The sequence below is a fragment of the Coffea arabica genome, chromosome 1e, assembly GCF_036785885.1.
Source record: "Coffea arabica cultivar ET-39 chromosome 1e, Coffea Arabica ET-39 HiFi, whole genome shotgun sequence".
Lineage (NCBI taxonomy): Eukaryota > Viridiplantae > Streptophyta > Magnoliopsida > Gentianales > Rubiaceae > Coffea > Coffea arabica.
In genome coordinates, this window is record NC_092311.1 from 44,346,715 (window position 1) to 44,365,337 (window position 18,623).

General features: G+C 32.5%; 1 long non-coding RNA gene across 9 annotated transcripts; it reads left to right on the forward strand.

The window, feature by feature from the left end:
- The first annotated feature begins 6,065 nt into the window (after positions 1 to 6,065).
- On the forward strand, positions 6,066 to 18,230 carry LOC140010406 (uncharacterized). 9 transcript variants are annotated; one of them, XR_011817719.1, is made up of 7 exons: positions 6,066 to 6,373; positions 6,487 to 6,643; positions 7,409 to 7,444; positions 14,903 to 14,964; positions 15,188 to 17,483; positions 17,560 to 17,608; positions 17,802 to 18,230. It is a non-coding gene; the product is annotated as an uncharacterized lncRNA (long non-coding RNA). The 9 variants fall into 9 exon arrangements; XR_011817716.1 differs by having other exon boundaries at positions 15,188 to 17,637; XR_011817707.1 differs by having other exon boundaries at positions 17,560 to 18,230.
- The last annotated feature ends 393 nt before the right edge of the window (positions 18,231 to 18,623 follow it).

The following is an 18,623-nucleotide window of genomic DNA, read 5'->3' on the forward strand; positions in this document are numbered from 1 at the left end:
TCGTTCATCTTTTAGCCTTATTAATTACTACTAGTGTTAAAAACATTTCTTTAATTCATATTTTCATTGTTGTAGTATTTAATAATTCTTTCCTTCATTTGGCTAGATTTTTAGTTCATTCCAAGTTTTTTTTTTATCTTTTGGATTTTGACTATATTAGTCCAATACTTTGAATTAAAGAAAGTTACACTATCTTTTTTTTTTCCTATCATCTTCATCTACATGTGAAAAGGGAAAAAGTAGGAGAAAATAAATTTTTGAATTTGAGTATTTAACCATTGAAACATATATATATATATATATATATATATATATACACACTAAAAGTTGACACTAAAAGTTGACAAAAAAGAAAAAAGAAAAAATAGAGAATGGATTGGTTCAATCAGATTGCTAAATTTAATTATAAGAAATCGGGGAATAAAGGAAAATAACTACTCTTTATGAATCTTTTTTCTTCTATATTGTGTTTTTTTAAACCTAAACAGAGGTTTTTGGAAAAATTGATTAGTGATTTTTCGAGATCATAACTGCAAAAAGAATTATAGTTTATATACTTTGCTATTTGGATAATTTTACGTAGCTTGTCTAGCTGATGTATCCACTGAGTTTCCATAGTATTATGTCTTACCATTGCCTTTTGTACATCTTTTTAATAAATTTCTACCAATTTCCTAAAAAAAATTTCTTTTGCTATTTGGAAATATTTAAAAAAAAGAGACAACTGTGAGGACCAAAAAATTATCTTTATTTTATCTTATTTCTTTGAGTACATTTTCTTTACTTTACTCTATTACTTTAATTTCCTAAATATTTTTATAAGTGAGTCAAGTTTGTAAATCATTTTTCTTGGTATAAGTTAGTTTATGTTAAGTTTGTAGCGCATTATAGACGCGAGACCTGCTAGTGCGGCAAATGCGATAAAATTTTGACGACTATGTGAAATTTGCATAAAGGGATGTTATTTTATAAGGTGCTAAGGAATAATTAGAAGTTAGCTAGAGAAATTAGTTTTGGAAGACAAAAAGATGAGATTAAACTCTAGGAGAGCGAAGTGTCATGAAACCTTTGGAAGTTGGAATTTGACCAAACTTTACTTAACTTTACTAAAACCAAATTTGACCAAAAGTTTCTTCATTTTGCTCCTTGCTTGGCCGAAATTTTGAGAGGGAAAAACAAGAGGGAACTTCATCTTCCACCCCACTTTCTCGCTTGAATCTTGAGTTCCAACCATAAATTTTGTAAATTACTCCATAAAAGTTGGTCACTAGGGAAGATTAAGGGCTTGAGTGGAGAAACTTTGGAGGAAAAAACACTAAGCTTCCATCTTTCTTGGAGGTACAAGGTAACTTTGACAAGAAACTTTCCTCTACTTCGTATATTGGTCAACTAGTGGTTTAGGGTTTCAATTTTTAGTAGTTTTATGAGATATTTCATGGTTTGAAGTAGTGATGTGGAAATTTTCAATTTTTATGATGAAAATTCTGCCCATATATGATGCTTAAGGGTTAGCCATGGTTTGATAGCTTTACTATTTGAAATATCTAGTTTTTACATGCTAGTTTGACTTGCCAAAAGAAAATTTCAGCTTGTGATTATAAATTTCGGTTTAGGGTTTCATTTTCTAGCTTGAGTAGGTGATAGTTATATGCTATATATACACTTGATTTAATGAGTTGGCCGCCTGGTATGTATATGCTTGATTTGAGGTTGTTTTGTAGTGAGAATGAAGCCTTGAATTGACTGAAAAAATTGGTAAATACAAAGGAAGTGCTGCTGAAAATTTGTCCACAGGAAATCTTAGGCAGTCTTAGAAAATCTGTTATATTTTGGTGTAAAAAAATCAGAATTGAGTTTTGTTTATTGCGTTTGAAACTAGATTCAGAGTAATTTCTACCGTGAAAATTTATAATTTTTCTCAATTCCTATTAATATCTATGATTTTTCAAAATTGACTGAATTTGCATACCTGTTCTGTCTTTTGATTGGATGAAGCAGCAACTTTAGGTTAAAATTTGACTGACTTATTGTCTGAATCATACAAAGGTGTCTTCTGGGAAATTATAATCCTTTGTGTCTATTTCCCGACAGTATAAAGTTTATAAATTTTGAATTTAAGAAGCTTGAGATATAATTTTTCAAATAGTATTGAGCAAAACTGAAAAAATTCTGTTTTCCTAGAACTGTTCCTACTTTCATTTCCAACTTTAGGATTGGAGTTGATAAACTATTTTGAGTTTTGTTTATGAGTGGAATTGAGATTTAAATGAAAGAAAATGAAGTTTTGAAAACCTTAAGTTCTTCATGTATTTTGGATTTGTATTGCTAATCTTTTAATATAGTATATAACCACAGGACTCGAGAGAGTTCAAGAGGACGAACCAGGGTTAAAGTGAAGGGTTGCAATTGATTGGTGAGTGTTCCAACTGTGTATTACATGCTCATTGTTGTTAGAAGTTGCTAAGTACTTGATTTATCGTCTTATAGGCAAGTGTGTATTTTATCGCACTTGACTTAACTCGATTAACTTTTGATATTCTGTTAGGTTGTTATAATTGAAATGTGGCTAGAATCCGGCCAATTTTTGGCCAGATTTGAGGCAGTGAGCTTCAAAATTTTTAAGTTTTCCCCTGTCAATCCGGCCAATATCTGGCCGGATTTGTTGTCAAATTTACTGAGAAAATTTCTGATTTCTGCAACTTTCTTCCAATTTTCTTGTTTGATCAGGGTTCTTAACCACCTGATTTCAAGTGTTTGGACTTGAAATACTTGAAATACTTGAAACATGATATGCTGAACTTATTTGTGACTTGAACCTGTTTAGATGAGTGTGCTCTTATGTACACTCAATTGACTTGACTTAACTAAACATTTGATATCTCATTTACGCATGAACAAGTAACTTGATTTGTATATGACCTGTCTATTGACTTGAAATACATAAAATGCTTGAAACATGATATGCTGGACATTACTTGTGAGTTGATTATGGCGAGGCGAATGTGTCTTTATTCGCGCTCGACCTCCATGAATTTGAATTAATCAATCATGCGTGTGGACTTGCATGTTTATGTGCATAGTTGTAGACCGGCTGCATTACCTTTGCAGCGGTTGAACTGTAGACCGGGTATATTTCTCTTATAGTGGTTGAATAGTAGACCGGCTACTACGCTCTTATAGCGGTTGAATTGTAGACCAACTACATATCTCTTATAGTGGTTGAACTGGGCCTTGAACCCTATCCGAGACGTCGAGTAAGTGGAAACTAGGATTACTCATGCGTATGCGTTAATGTAGGTCGGTAAAGGTTGAATTGAGCCCTCGTTGGACCTCTTGCTTTAGACCAATCTCAGAGCAGTCGGGTAAGTTGGAAAATTTCGGGTAAAGGACAAGTTCCTAACTTGTTTATTCCTGACCAGAATTCATTACTTGAACACTGATATTTCTGAATATGGAACGTTAAGTGACAACTAACATCTCCAATCATTTACTGTGTGAGTTTTAGATAACAGCCAACGACTTCAATCTTAATTATCTGAATACTTGGGGGTTATAAGCCAGATCCTGAATTACTGAATATCTGGAATTATAAGTCCAATCTGGTCGAATCGAGCCAGCAAGAGTTTGATTGAGGAGATCGACGAACATTATACTTTCGTGGTTGATGGAGAGTCAACGGACCTTGATCAAGCTACTGTGGAACTTGCTCCTGAGAGTAACCTATATCCTTTGCCATGAATTTGTTCTTTACTATACACTTTTGTATGATCTATCTGACTACTTGTTTAACTATATATTGAGTCATGATCTATTTGAATTTGACTTGTTTCTTGATATTTGGGTATGCTATCTTGTCTCTTATTTTACCTGCTTGGTTACTTGGAATCTCACTGGGTTTTTAACTCATTCCACACCATTTATTTTCCTTACAGGGATGAGAACATGAGAGGTTGAATTGAGGAAGGTCTCGATTTCTTCTAAGATTGTTAGTTGTTCGAGCGAGTACTTCATAAATGTCTAGCCAGTTTGTTTGGTTTGATTTTTTTGTAAGTCTGATTCTTTGGTTGTATTTATAGATCATTTGGATGTTGGAGGTCCATGAGTGTATATGTTAAATGTTGTATTTAAATTTTGTTATTGAGGATTTTATTTGTAAATTTTCATGATACGTGACTGAGTTTTGGCGAGAGTTAGACAGGCGGTCCGCCAAACCTTTGGGTACACTTTAGGGGGAAGTGAGACTGTTACAACAACTCAAATTGTAAAGCTTCAATACAAAATAGAAAAGAAAAAAGAGAGAGATTATAAAGCTCAAAATTTTACATAGCTTCAGTTATAACCAATGAATTCAAGATATTATTTAGAAAAGACTTTTTAAAAATTTTTTTTTTGCAGGGAAAGGATAGAAATTAAGAAGTGAGGATCAGAAAAGGGAATTGAAGCCCATAGCCTCTAAGTCCCGAGGCATTAACCTTTAAAAAAGACTTCAATAATGTAACTTGTCCAAACACTGATTGCTTTTTTTTTTCTTTTTTTGGTTTTAGTTGTTCAGACAAGAGATTATTTTTTAACTGAAAGAAACTATACAAAACAGAAATTATTAATGGATAAAATGGCACCTCATATTCTTTCTTTCTTTCGAAATTCGGCAACTTAACTAGCAGCAATAACCATTGAACAATTGTGTATTGTTTGATTAAATGGATTCTCCACCGTGGCACTAGAATGTTGTTGTTGGAGCCTTCACAATCATGGTTGCAAGAACTATTGCCTATTTGGAGATTTCTGGAGACATGACATTTAATAGGCTAATGATTGATACTAACATGAAGATTGCAGATTTTCTTTTGTTGCTTGTTGGATACTTCATCATAATTAGTTTACCACGTTATTATTAGTATTAATTTGTTTTAGGAAAAGATATAACAGATTATGCTTCATTCACTTTAAGTCCAACCTTACTGGTATACTTGGCATTACAGAAAAAGGAAAAACGTTTAGGGTATGTTTGGCTTTCCATGGAATTGGGGTTTGGGTTAATCACATTTTATCCCCTTAAAGAATACTCCATTTCTTAATTTATCTCATAATCTTTAATTTTACTCACTTAACCCCCTTTAGGACAAAATTGCCCTTGCATTATTTTGACTTTTCATTTACCTTGTTTTCCTTGTTTTCCTTTCTTTTTCTCTTACTTCTTTATTTAATGCTTCCTCTTTCCCACAAAAATCTTCACGTTAATGATTGAAATTAAAAAAGAGGAATTGTAGATATCTATCTTCTCCTTAAATGATTAAAAAAATATTCAAATCACTTTCCTAAAATACAATTTTTTTAGCCTTTCAATTCTTTTAGTTTTGGGTTTTCCTCTTTCCTTTCTAGTTTCTCATTTTATTACCAAGAAAATATCTTAAGATGAAATTGTGACCTGATTAATAATCATCAATTGAAATTTGTGACACTTAGCATCATACAAAAAATTAAAATTAATTTTTGATACCTTTTAAATCTTCACCCAAAAATATGCAATTACAAACTCAAAACAAAAATTTTCGTTGAAATGAAATTTTTATTGGGAAGGATGAAAGAGAAAAGAAATAAAAGAAAGGAAAATAATTTCATCTTATGATATTTTCTTAAGAATAAAATGAGAAACAAGAAAGGAAAGAGGGAAACCCAAAATTAAAAGAATTGAAAGGTTAAAAAAATTGTATTTTAGGAAAGTGATTTGAATATTTTTTTAATCATTTAAGGAGAAGATAGATCTATGCAATTCCTCTTTTTTAATTTCAATTATTAAGGTGAAGATTTTGTGGGAAAGATGAAGAATTAAATAGAGAAGTAAGAGAAAAAGAAATAAAAGAAAAGAAAACAAGGTAAATGAAAAGTCAAAATAATTCAAGGGCAATTTTGTCCTAAAGGGGGTTAAGTGAGCAAAATTAAAGGTTAGGCAGTAAACTGAGAAATGGGATATTTTTTAAGGGGATAAAATGTGATTAACCCTTGGGGTTTAAAATTGGAATTGGGGCCCCAATTCCAAATCTGTTGTTTGGATACTGCTTCACTTGAAAAATTAGAATTGAATCTGAATTCTATGGGAGTCCAATTCCATGAGTTGAATTCTTTACTGGACCAAAAGAATTCTAATGCCAATTCCACAACTAAATGCTCTCCACCATCGCTCCTACCTTTCCCCTAACATTTTGCCTCTTCCACCACCGTCTCCCCTATCGCTCTTCGTTTCAGCCATCCCTCTACCCTTCGCCACTCCTGCCACGCATCCACCCATCACCTCGCCAATCGCAAGACTGATCTGAGTGCTCTCTCCTTACCCCTGCCTAATTTTCTTGAATTGGGTTCTTCAGCCTGGAAGGTAATTTCTCCTAAGAATTTGCACTGAAATTTGACGTTTTCTTACAAAGCACTGCCTATCTCTTGAGTGCCAGATATTAATTCTAGTAATGGTTCTTGACTTTGGTTTTACAGCCCAGCAATAGCTCAGAACCTACAGTTGGAAAGACCCTTCTTAAGGATAGAGGTCTATTTTTTATGGAAACCTGGTACTGGATTGGTGTATGAGCTCTTTTAGCATTTTCTCTGCTGTTCAATGTTCTTTTAATTGGAGCATTGACATTTTTAAAGCGTAAGCCCCACATACAACCTTGTTATCATACAATTTTGGTTTCTATTATACTATATAGTAAAGAAGTCCATGTCTTGAAGGTGAATTTGCGTCTAAATTTTTGCCAATCAAACATCAGAATTTTTTTTTTTTGTATTTTCTGATATTTTCCTCTAGTATTTTTGGCTTCTAGATTTAATGCTGTTAATAAGGATAAAAAAACACAAGTTGATCATTTGTTTCCTTTTTCAAGGGTAATGTTTTATGTTTCCCCTAGCAAAAACCTTCCAAATGTAATGATTATTATGGTTAAAATACCACATTGTTTGAATTGCTATTCTGTAAGTGTTATTCGTAGTTACTACTGCAGATGATGCCAAAGAATCTGTAAAGGAGGAAATTCACTTGAGGTGAAAACTTTCTAAAGTTTTTGACCATGGGCTTATTTTTTGCTTATCTCTGCTGCAGATTGCTGTTAGTTATCTTGATAATTGATATTTTAACCTTTCTAATCAAGTTGTGCATTTCTTAATGATTGAATGTCTACTTTTGTTTTTGCCTCTTCTCACTAATTTGTTGTGTTGTGAGTTGTGACTGGAGTGAGTTTGAATTCAATTAGTTAAATCGAGTCCAAGTTTTAGCTTGTCGGAATATAATATCAGTTTAAAATGATATTGGTGATAAAGATGAAAAGGCTAATCTCGTATGTCTTCCTTAAAATAGTTTTTTGAGATGTATTTTTCTTTTACTAATACTTATATCTTTTTGACTATGTATGTACATCAGCTTTGGACTTATTACCACACACTTCTGAGGTTTAAGGTGAATAGTTAAGTTCCGTACATTTTTATTGGCTTGCTATTTAGTACTCCTTGTTAGGAACTAAAGTAGCAGTCAGACAACATTGTGTTGTTTACTTTCTTTCATGTTTGACTAATGTTTAGTTCCCCTTTGGGTTCCCAACGATGCCTTCCACATCACTCTTGCTTGATGTGGTACAATCTTTGATCAGCAACACTATGTCTTTCCCCTATATCTGTTGGCATTTACAACATCTGAAATCAAACCATTCCAATTCCAAGTAGCTAATGGAAAAGAGTTGTTGTCAGCAATGGTGCTTAATGTCAATTCATTCATTGTGTATTCTCAAAATACTGGAACCTATAATGATATAATATTGAAACATAAACTAGAAAACATTTATATGTTGCAGCACTAACCTAATAGTTGAAATGGCATCTATGGCAACCTGATTTGGTAGGACAGCAGATAGAAGATGAGAATATTGATGTATATGAAAGATGTGTCATTCCCTGAAAAATTCACTCCTTGCTAACATTAAAGCTAGAAACCAGCATAAGTTCTTCATTTAACATATGTATGAATTTTTCTGGTGCATATTTGCCATTCATTTTTAGTTCTATAATGCAATAGCTATTAAATACATTCTTAAGAACATGACATTATGATGTTTTTCTTATAGACTATACTATTTTTGTGGATAGTTAACCAAAGTCACATGTCATCATAGGATAGCGTAATGGTATAAGATTATAGAGACTGTAATTGATAGGATTAGGCACAAGTGTATGCCTAAAAGAGATATTGTTTACATTGTGGATATGGAGACTGTGGAGAGACCATAGTAGGATCTGTGCCTGTATTGAACCTTAAAATGTATTAGCCCAATATATAAGACGAAAAAGAACTATCCTAAGATAGATAAGATGAAATTACAAATCCAATATGAGGTCTAATTTTTTTTCTTTTCTTAGTTAATTCTTTAGAAGGTACAAATCCAATGGAAGGTCTAAATGTTATTTTCTTAGTTAATCCTTTAGAAGGGAAATGATCATAAAACAAATGTAACTATAAACTCTGTGAAAAATGAAGTACATATTTGTAGTACAGAATAAGCAGTAAGAGATAAGAGTTATTTATTCAAAAGTTTGGTCGATATTCAAATAATTTTGTGATGAATAGGAAATATTATTATTGGTATACAAACAAAATTTTCAAATATTTCAACTAAATTGAAAACTTTGCCCATTCTCATGGAGCCACTATTCATTTGGAGTATTTAACCATTGGAAAATTTTGTTAGCTAGAGTATTGAATCACTTGGTTCAGATGAACTACGAACTATTTTTAGTAGATCATTTAACTATGAACTTTAGTCACTATATTAACAACTCTATTACTTCTGCAAGAAAATGCTTAAATGTGAACTTTAATTTGGGAGATAAGATTAATAATTCTTTCATTGGGATCCTTTCACTAGTTTCATATTAAATATGAACTTTATTCACTAAAAAAGATTCTGCATGAAACATTTTGCCTACTTTATCGTAAATTGAAAGAATCATAGCCATTATATTAATAACGCTGGCTCTATTGGAAGGCCAATTATTTGGAATAATGTTATATTCTTGTTTGTCCCCTTTATTTTATTGTGCTTCTCTATTTTTGGTTGGCACTAATATTCTCTTTAGACTTTAAGGCTATAGAAAGGAATGAGATGAGAAAAAAGGTTGGTTGAGAGAAATTCTAGAATGAAAACGACCTTAATACTCATTTTGAGAGAAATGTCAAGTAAACAAAGGTGTATGAATAGTCTTGTTTTCTTCAGCTTGATCTAATATTAATCATAAATTTGTATTACATATTTTAGACATTAAATAAATTAAAAGCAGAAGCACAAAAGTAGTGACAACTATAGTTTTAGATTTAGATAAAAAAAATGAATAACATAATTAGTTAGTTTTGAGTGACTAAAAATCACTGACCGTCACTCAAATTAATAGTAATGCAAGTATTCTTCTTTTAGACCCTCTCATTCTCCCCCACACCCTCTCTACCTGAACTGTCAGACTTAGGATTTGAACAATAAACCTGGAGAGCTCTTTTTTGACCACTAGACCAACCCAAAGTGGTTTAATAGTGATACAAGTATTCATTTGATGATTCCTAAAATTTGTCCCTTCCACTAAAGTATCATTTCTTAAATTTGTATCACTCACTAAAGCTTTTCTTCTTTAATTTTCTCAACTTTATTTCAAGTCTGTTATCAATAATGTTTTAAAATTCATTGATAAAAATATATTGAATTATGCCAAACAAGGTTTCTGCTACTTCTACATAAATCATTTTCTCAAACTTATGCGTTTAATAAAGATTAATAGTTTTGATGATTTCTAACAAACAAAATAAACACTTTTAACTTTACCTGACCATTAAGTGGAGCGCAAATCCCAAAATCCCAAAAAAATAAGTAAGCCCACTAGATTTACTTTGGACAAGACACAATAGGTCTTCGGGCAAGGCACCAGAAACGGTTCTTTCTGGGGGTTCAGGTACCATTAAGAAGAAGAAGAAGAATGGACTTATTTATGAGAGTAGGAAGGCTTTTACGAGAAAATCATATCCGTCTTTTATCTTATTAGTTTCAATCTATAAATTTCTCGTGTTACTGCTGTAATATCCAATCTTTTGGTTTACTGTAGAAATCTCCTAATTGAATTAAAACTAGTCATGAAAATGTGTTGAACAATTTCAGAGTGCGCGACTATCTCATACATATAGTCTCGTGCTCTAAGACTTCTAGTTTTTCATTAATGGTTTTTGTTGATGGACTCGTATAATTTAACATGAACAGATACCATATTTTTATTGTTGGCATAAGAATTAATCAATATTTGAAGTGGATAAGATAATGTAAGACAAAATAATTCTTGCTACAGTTTATGAGACATGAATAAACTATAATTTAGAAATCAACCAAATTGTAAAAGCATCCTATTATATCAGAAAATTAATTGTCCAATCAAAAAGTGGAGTAGGTACTAAAAGATGTTTAGTTTGCAATTAGCAAGTCTAATATCAATTTACATAAACTTAAATAAAAAAATTTAAAACTCAATTCGATACTTTCCTGCTGCATCTTCTTTAAGAATAGTGCGAAAATTACATTTTTCAATAATTTTTTTTTTACTTTTCCAGCAATTCGCTCAAATTGTCTTTTGTAAGATCCATGGTCCTGATTTTATCTCCTTTCTCTCGTACTTTTGCTTCTTTCAAATTGTTGAACAAATTCACAATTGAATCGGCAGCCTTGTTGGTGAAGAACTTCACATACTCCACACAGACTTTAATTCCTCGCCTCTCCAACTCGAATTTCAAAGTTGTGAATTTGCTATTTGCAACCAACAAGAAAAGAAGACGATGAGAGTAAGTCTAACATATTCATTTAAAGACTTTAAAGGCTATACAATAGAGTTAATTAGCAGAAAGAACACTAACATATATTTTAAAATTACTAACATAACCAGTTTAACACGGTTCTCAATAGTAGCAAGTCTAATTTCATTCACAAAGTGCACTACCTCATAATTGTCACACTGCACCAACAATTTCTTGTATTGCTTATAATGCCCTTGCGAAACAGAATATTATAAAACTCCAATAATAGATGTGAACTCTACATCAAAAATATTTTTCGCGTTCTTAACAACATCAGCCCATCTCTCGCATTCCATAAAAGAGATGATTTCTGTATAATTCTCCACAACACCCTTTACCCACAGGATCATCAGGATTGAATATACCATTTACAGAACATGTCAATTTTCTAAAAAGTAAGAATATTTTCACTTTTATCAGCTCCAAAACATCAAAATAAGTATAAGAAATAGCAATCCACTATATCCTTTACCCACAGGATTACCAAGATTGAATATATGATCTACAAACCATGTGAACTCTCTAAAAAGTAAAAATATTTTCACTTTCATTAGTCCCAAAACATCAAGATGATTACAAGAAATAGCAGAATAAGAAACTTATTTCTCATTTTGTGATCCTTCCCATTTTGCAATACTTGGGGGGCTCGTCAACTTCTTAACCGGTGCATCTACATCGTGCACCACTTGAATGTTGCATTTCTTTATCAAATTGCACAAGTCTCGTCTTTTTTTACAAGGCATAGAAGCGAGCCACCGACACCAACTGTTTAATAAGATAACTATGGGTCGAGAGCTTTCTGTGATATTCATTATTGGATGCAGCGAAGCAAGCTCCATTGCGTATTTGACCTCTAACTCCAAAATCATTTGCTTAGACTAAAACGACACTTGAACATATATTAATGATATAGTCATTTATTATTAGTCTTTTTAACTATAACTCATAAATTATATAAATTATCAATGTTCGAAAATTTTCTAGAGCGCTACCATCTTTCATCTCTTTCTCACCATGTATAGGCTGTAAAGAACTTGAGTTACTTTTAAGATCAGCATACTTACAAACAAATTCAAGCCTATATCAAGAAAAAATGAATACATAACCAATACCCATCATTTCCTCTCTAACTCTATTTTCTAATTCTGCTCACACTTTTTTCATCCTTTTTGTTTCTTTCTTTGTTAGACCATAACATTATCAACCGCCAAACGTTTTCTAAAACGGAAAGTATACCTTTCTTTAAGCCCTGGGTGCTTGACTCTAATCTTCAACTTTTGTTCCAAATGAAATGTTCTTTGTGTTTTTGTTGATGCTGTGTTTGTCCTATAGTGTCCATGGCCTTGGCAATCGCTTGGCGTTTATTGCGCAACATCATACCAACCCAAGATTAGTCATTGCTTTTATAACTTGAGAAAACGTTTTGGCTGTTGATAATGTTATGGTCTAACAAAGAAAGAAATAAAAAGGATAGAAAAAATGAAAGCAGAATTAGAGAATAGAGTTAGAGAGGAAACGATGAGTATTTATTATGTATTCATTTTTTCTTGGTATAGGCTTGAATTTGTTTGTAAAGTATGCTGATCTTAAAAGTAACTCAAATCCTTCACAACCTATACATGGTGAGAAAGAGATGAAAGATGGCAACATTCTAGAAAATTTTCGGACATTGATAATTTATATAATTTATGAGTTATGGTTAAAAACACTAACAATATATGACTATATCATTAATATATGTTCAAGTGTCGTTTTAGTTTAAGCAAACGACTTTGGGGTTGGAGATCAAATACGCAATGGAGCTTGTTTCGCTGCATCCAACAATACATATCACAGAAAGCTCCTGACCCATAATCATCTCATTAGACAGTTGGTGTCGGTGGCTCGCTTTCATATCTTGTGAAAAAAGACGAGTCTTGTGCAATTTGATAAAAAAAAATGCAACATTCAAGTGGTGCACGATGTAGATGTACCTGTGAAGAAATTGACGAGACTCCCAAGTATTGCAAATTGGGAAGGATCACAAAATGAGAAGTAAGTTTCTTATTCTGCTATTTCTTATAATCATCTTGATGTTTTAGGACTAATGAAAGTGAAAATGTTTTTACTTTTTAGGGAGTTCACATGTTTTGTAGATGGTATATTCAATCTTGGTAATCCTGTGGGTAAGGATATAGTGGATTGCTGTTTTTTATACTTATTTTGTTATTTTGGGGTTGATGAAAGTGAAAATATTTTTACTTTCTAGGGAGTTGACATGTTCTTTAGATGATATATTCAATTCTGGTGGTCCTGTGGGTAAAGGGTATTGTGGAGGATTATATAGAAATTATCTCTCTTTCATGGAAGGCGAGAGATGGGCTGATGTTGTTGGACACACGAAAAATATTTTTGATGTAGAGTTCACAGTTATTATTGGAGTTTTACAATATTTTGTTGCACAAGAATATTATAAGCAATACGAGAAGTTGTTGGTTCAGTGTGACAATTATGAGGCAGTGCACTTTGCGAATGGAACTACACTTGCTACTACTGAGGAGCGTGTTAAACTGATTATGTTAGTAATTTTAAAATATATGTTAGTATTCTTTCTACTAATTAACTCTATTGTATAGCCTTTAAAGTCTTTAAATGAATGTGTTAGACTTGCTCTCATCACCTTCTTTTCTTGTTGGTTGCAAATAGCAAATTCACAGCTTTGAAATTCGAGTTAGAGAGGCGAGGAATTAAAGTCCGTGTGGAGTATGTGAAGGGTTTCACCAACAAGGCTGCCGATTCAATTGTGAATTTGTTCGGTAATTTGAAAGAAGCAAAAGTACGAGAGAAAGGAGGCAAAGTCAGGACAATGGATCTTACAGAAGACAATTTGAGCGAAGTTGCGGGAAAAGTCAAAGAAAATTTATTGAAAAAATGCAATTGTCGTACCATTCTTAAAGAAGATGTAGCAGGAAAGTATCAAATTGAGTTTTAGACTTTTAGTTTGAGTTTATGTAAATTGATGTTGGACTTGCTAATTACAAACTAAACACCTTTTAGTACCTACTCCACTATTTGATTGTGCAATTAATTTTCTGATATAATAGGATGCTTTTACAATTTGATTGATTTCTAAATTATAGTTTATTCATGTCTCATAAACTGTAGCAAGAATTATTTTGCCTTACATTATCTTATCCACTTCAAACATTGATTAATTCTTATGCCAATGATGAAAACATGATAGCTATTCATGTTGAATTATACGAGATCATCAACAGAAACCATTAATAGAAAACTAGAAGTTTCAGAGCACGAGACCGAATCACTACAAGTAAAGATGGCCTTTTGTGACTTGTAATATTATGAGGGTCATAAATACAAAATCTTTTATGACACCATTAAGCATGTCACATAAGGAGGAACAAAACTACGTAGTTTAGCAAGTTTTTGTGACTAACACTCATTCAGGTCATAAAAAACCCAACTTTATCTTATTTCTTTGTTAAGTAAAAAAAAAATCCAACGAAAAAAAATAAAGCATTAAAGTTTCACTTACCAGATTTTCCCCTTACCAAATAAAATAGAAAACATGTTGAGCACTAGTGGTAGCAATATATTTTATGCCAGGCGGCTTCGCACCAGCGGGTAGGACTGGTACTTCTTAACTATATTTAATTTTCATCAAACCACCGTCTCAATCATGAATTGTATTTGCTGAGAAATAATGTCTACTCCCATAGTATGGACCGTATGGTATTATTATAAGTAATAGTATTTACTATTACGGGAATACTTTCTTTTCCCCTCTTTCAATTTCTCGTTTGCATTTTGCCATTCCCTCTTTCAATTGCCGTATCAACTCCACATCTCTCTCTCCCTCCATTCAGAAATAAATCATGGCCATTAGTATCCAGCACAATAGAGAAAGACGGCCATTCCGTCTTTCATTTTTTCTCTTTTTTCCTCTTAAACCTTTTCCAATTTTCCTCTGTATCAAGCTCTGAGAGTTTTTCAACTTTCCTTTGACCGATTTCACTTTAAGTTGAGTTGAAACCATTGCAGTGGACGCTTGGGAGTTGAGCTGAAAATTTTCCTAAATTTGGACACGGAGCGAGATTTTTCAGGTTTTTAAGCTCAATTTTTATTAATCTTTTTTTTGTTTGTTTTGCTAGTTTTTTCCCAGAATTTTCGATTGTTTTTATTTACTTTTGATCACATTGTAAATTTGTAAAATAGGAATTTGTTATTACCAGTAGTAATAACCTTCATTTGATAGAATTGACTCCAAAACTATCAAAGATATTCTTAACTTTCTTTGTATTTCATATATGCGATGTTGGTTGCCAGAGCATTGTGAGGATTTGCGCTGAAGATTTAATGCTGGTTTGTTTAAGAGGCCTATGATCGTAAGATTTTTTCTGCACTTTCTTTGTAATGGCATCCTATGCTTCCATATTGTTGATGTTTACATTCATATTCTAGCTTCCATTAGTAAGTATCAAAGATTTAGAATCATAGTTTTTGTGAATTAAGTACATAACCAGATCTCTACTTTTCAAGGTGATCTCAGATGCAATTTTCCCTATGCAAGAGCTTCGTAAAGAGATTTCTTCCAGGGTTTTGAATTATGCCTAGTGTATAGCTTGTCTACTCTGTCATTGAAATTGTTGAAATTCCAATTCAATCTTTAGCACTTACTATAATTTTTTTGCCACATGAGCTCTGCTTGAACCACACTGCATTTCATATTATAAAATGCTTACACCACTCTTTGTGTGCTCTAGATTTGGAAGTGAAGTTTTAGTGAGCGTTTCAGGTAATTTTTTTCTTTTTCATAAAATTAAGTAGCTATATTTTCAGGTTACCTTAAACTCTGTCACTTTGGTCAGGCTTAATTTCAGCAAAGCCTTGAGGATCAGACTTTGACTATTCATCAAATAAATGGAGCTCTGAAAAATAACTATTGTATATATTGCAAATTTAGCATATCTCGGGCTTAGCATATTCCTGCTTGTACACTGGCAAAATCCTCATTCTTTAGTTTAGCCTGGCCCATTCTTTACTATACTACTGTTTTAATCCATGATAGTAATGTTGAAGTTGCCTGATAAACAATTGTTTGACTTTATGACATAAAGGAAGCAGTAGCAAATTGTCAAAAAAGAATACTTCTGTGGAATACCTTGTTCTGCCTGCAAGCTATTTCTTGTACAGAATATTTCTTTCAAGTCGTCAAAAGATGCTTGCCAGTACATTATTAAACTTTAAACGAACAACATGATGGCCTGCCCCATGGATCAGTCCTTGACATGTTTAGGAGTAGTGATGTGAAAGGCAAAATGTAATGTTGCCTTATTTCGAAAGCATAACTTATACTATATCTATGCCTTGTAAGCATGTATTATGAGATGCAGAGATTATTTATCAACATCTAACATATCCGTAGCTGATATTTGTCAATGTCTTATTAATACTAGGAGTTTTACTTTATTTTATGAGCTTGCTTCATAACTTCGTTGGTTTTCTGTCTTTCCATCAAGAATGCTAAATTCATTCTCTTTCAATTAATTTGTTTATAATAGTTTTGGTAGTTTATATGGATAAAAGTTGGATCGACATAGGAGATATTCGCTCAAAAGAGTATGTCGCTGGATTTGAGAAATTTTTGAAATTTGCTACAAAAAACTTGACAGATTATAACTCAACTATATGTTGACCATTAATTAAGTGTAAAAATAAATACTTCAAAGACATAAGTGATGTGAAGTTCCGTTGCCGTCTTTGGGGATTTCACAAGACTTATAAGATTTGAGTATATCATGGGGAAACGTATGCATCTCTACATAAAACTCAAAGATGAGAGCGAGTTGGGCCCTTTTTCTGCATGGAATATAACAGGAACATATAGAGGTTTGTCAATTATCCTGCTTTGAATTTTATCATCTTAGATCAAGGCTCTTTTATTCTCACATGCATCCGTTCTCTGGTCTTGATTATGTATACCTTTTCTATGTTGCTGAATATGCTTATAAGTACCTCAACTTTGCTGATAATTAGTAGTCTATTTTATACATTGTGTTAAGCCTGAAGGATATGAATGAAATGTGCTCAAAGTTGTTCTTGGATACTACACCTTGCTGATTAAATGATTCAATGGATTTATGACATGCAGGAATTAATTGCATAGTATTGGGATCTTTTCTGAATGCAGTTGGTAGGAAACCTTGGGATATAAGTATAGCAACAGTGGATATGTACGCTACTAGACTATATAAGTATAGTAGTAGCGAATATATATATTCTGGTCTATGTCAAATTTGCAATCTATCATGAGACCTTTTTAATTTGTCCAGGATTTGGATGTGGTACTGCTGCAGTTCTTGACTTTGTTCTTTTCATAAAGCTATCATGGGTGGTAAAAAAAGAGCAAAAGGCATCACTATGGCTAATGTGGTACATAATCAGAGAAGTGCATCTCTCTCTAATGCTTATATGTCTCGACCTATTCAGCATCATGTGATTAGGTCTCAGTTTCAGTCGAAGATGCTTACACCTCAAGTTGGACTTATGCATAGCCAATTACAATCATTTTCCCTTACCCATGCTTCCAGATTGGATTTTTGGTGCTTTCCTTAGTTGACGGGTAACAAAATTTCAGAAAGTTGTCATGTTTGTATTTCATTTCATCCATGTGTCTAATATAAACTAATATCTTGAAGGGTCCAGCTGAGTCTACTAATAAGGAGCAGTAAACTTGTGATAGATTTGGTAAGTACTTTTGACTTGTGATAGATTTGGTAAGTATTTTTGGCTTTTCTCTTCCTTTCTTCACGACTTTGTTGTTGAAACTTGCATAGAGTGTTGGGGTGAAAGAATGAGTAGTTGATCATTCCAATATGGCAACTTGATGTTCTGATTGCTGCAAGTTCTGATTGCTGCATGTTATCTTCTGCTTTCTCAGGATTAGGCAAATAACTAGCTGCACTCAATTTGAGATGCCTTAATTGAGACATTAGCCAAATCTCTGGCAGTAAAGTTGGATATTTTTTCGATCTCTTGCTTGTCCAAGAACCATAGACTATGATTGTTTGCAAATTCTAGTGAGTGCAAGGTGCCTCAAGTTTATCAGCTTCAAGAACACATGAAGCAAATGAAAGTTGCTGACTTTTGAGTGATTGTTAGACTAGCTCTGTTAATGACAACTAATGCAGCGTATGTTGCCTGTGTCTTTTGGAGAATCTTGTGTTTGCTTTGTTATGATATGTATAGTTTGTTTTGTTGATAGACCAGACATTTATATAGTGCCATGTTGGGTTGGCATTAATGGATGGTTTTAGACATTAATACTCAGCCATTTATTTTGCTATTAATAAATTTTGTCTTTTTCTTATTTGTCCATCACGTGAGGTTTATGGTTGGACTTCTTTCTAGTTTTGGGCTTTCAAAAAAAAAATGAAAACTGGTTGAAAAGGAGGAAAAAAAACAAAAGAAGATGTTTTTGTGACTTGCAATTCTGCTAGTCACAAGGTTTTTGGAACTCACTTTTAATGGTTAATTAGTGGGTCCCAATAGAACTTGTGCCCAAATAAACATGACACAAAATATCTTTTATGACTATTATTTGCATGTCACTAATAAATTCTAGTTTTTTTTACTTTTTATTACATTCAAAATGCAAGTCATAAAAAGTATTTTTGCAAGTCACAATTGATAATGTGACTTTCATATTCAAGTTATAAAAAATTTGTGACTATTAAATCCGTGACTTTCATATTCATGTCAC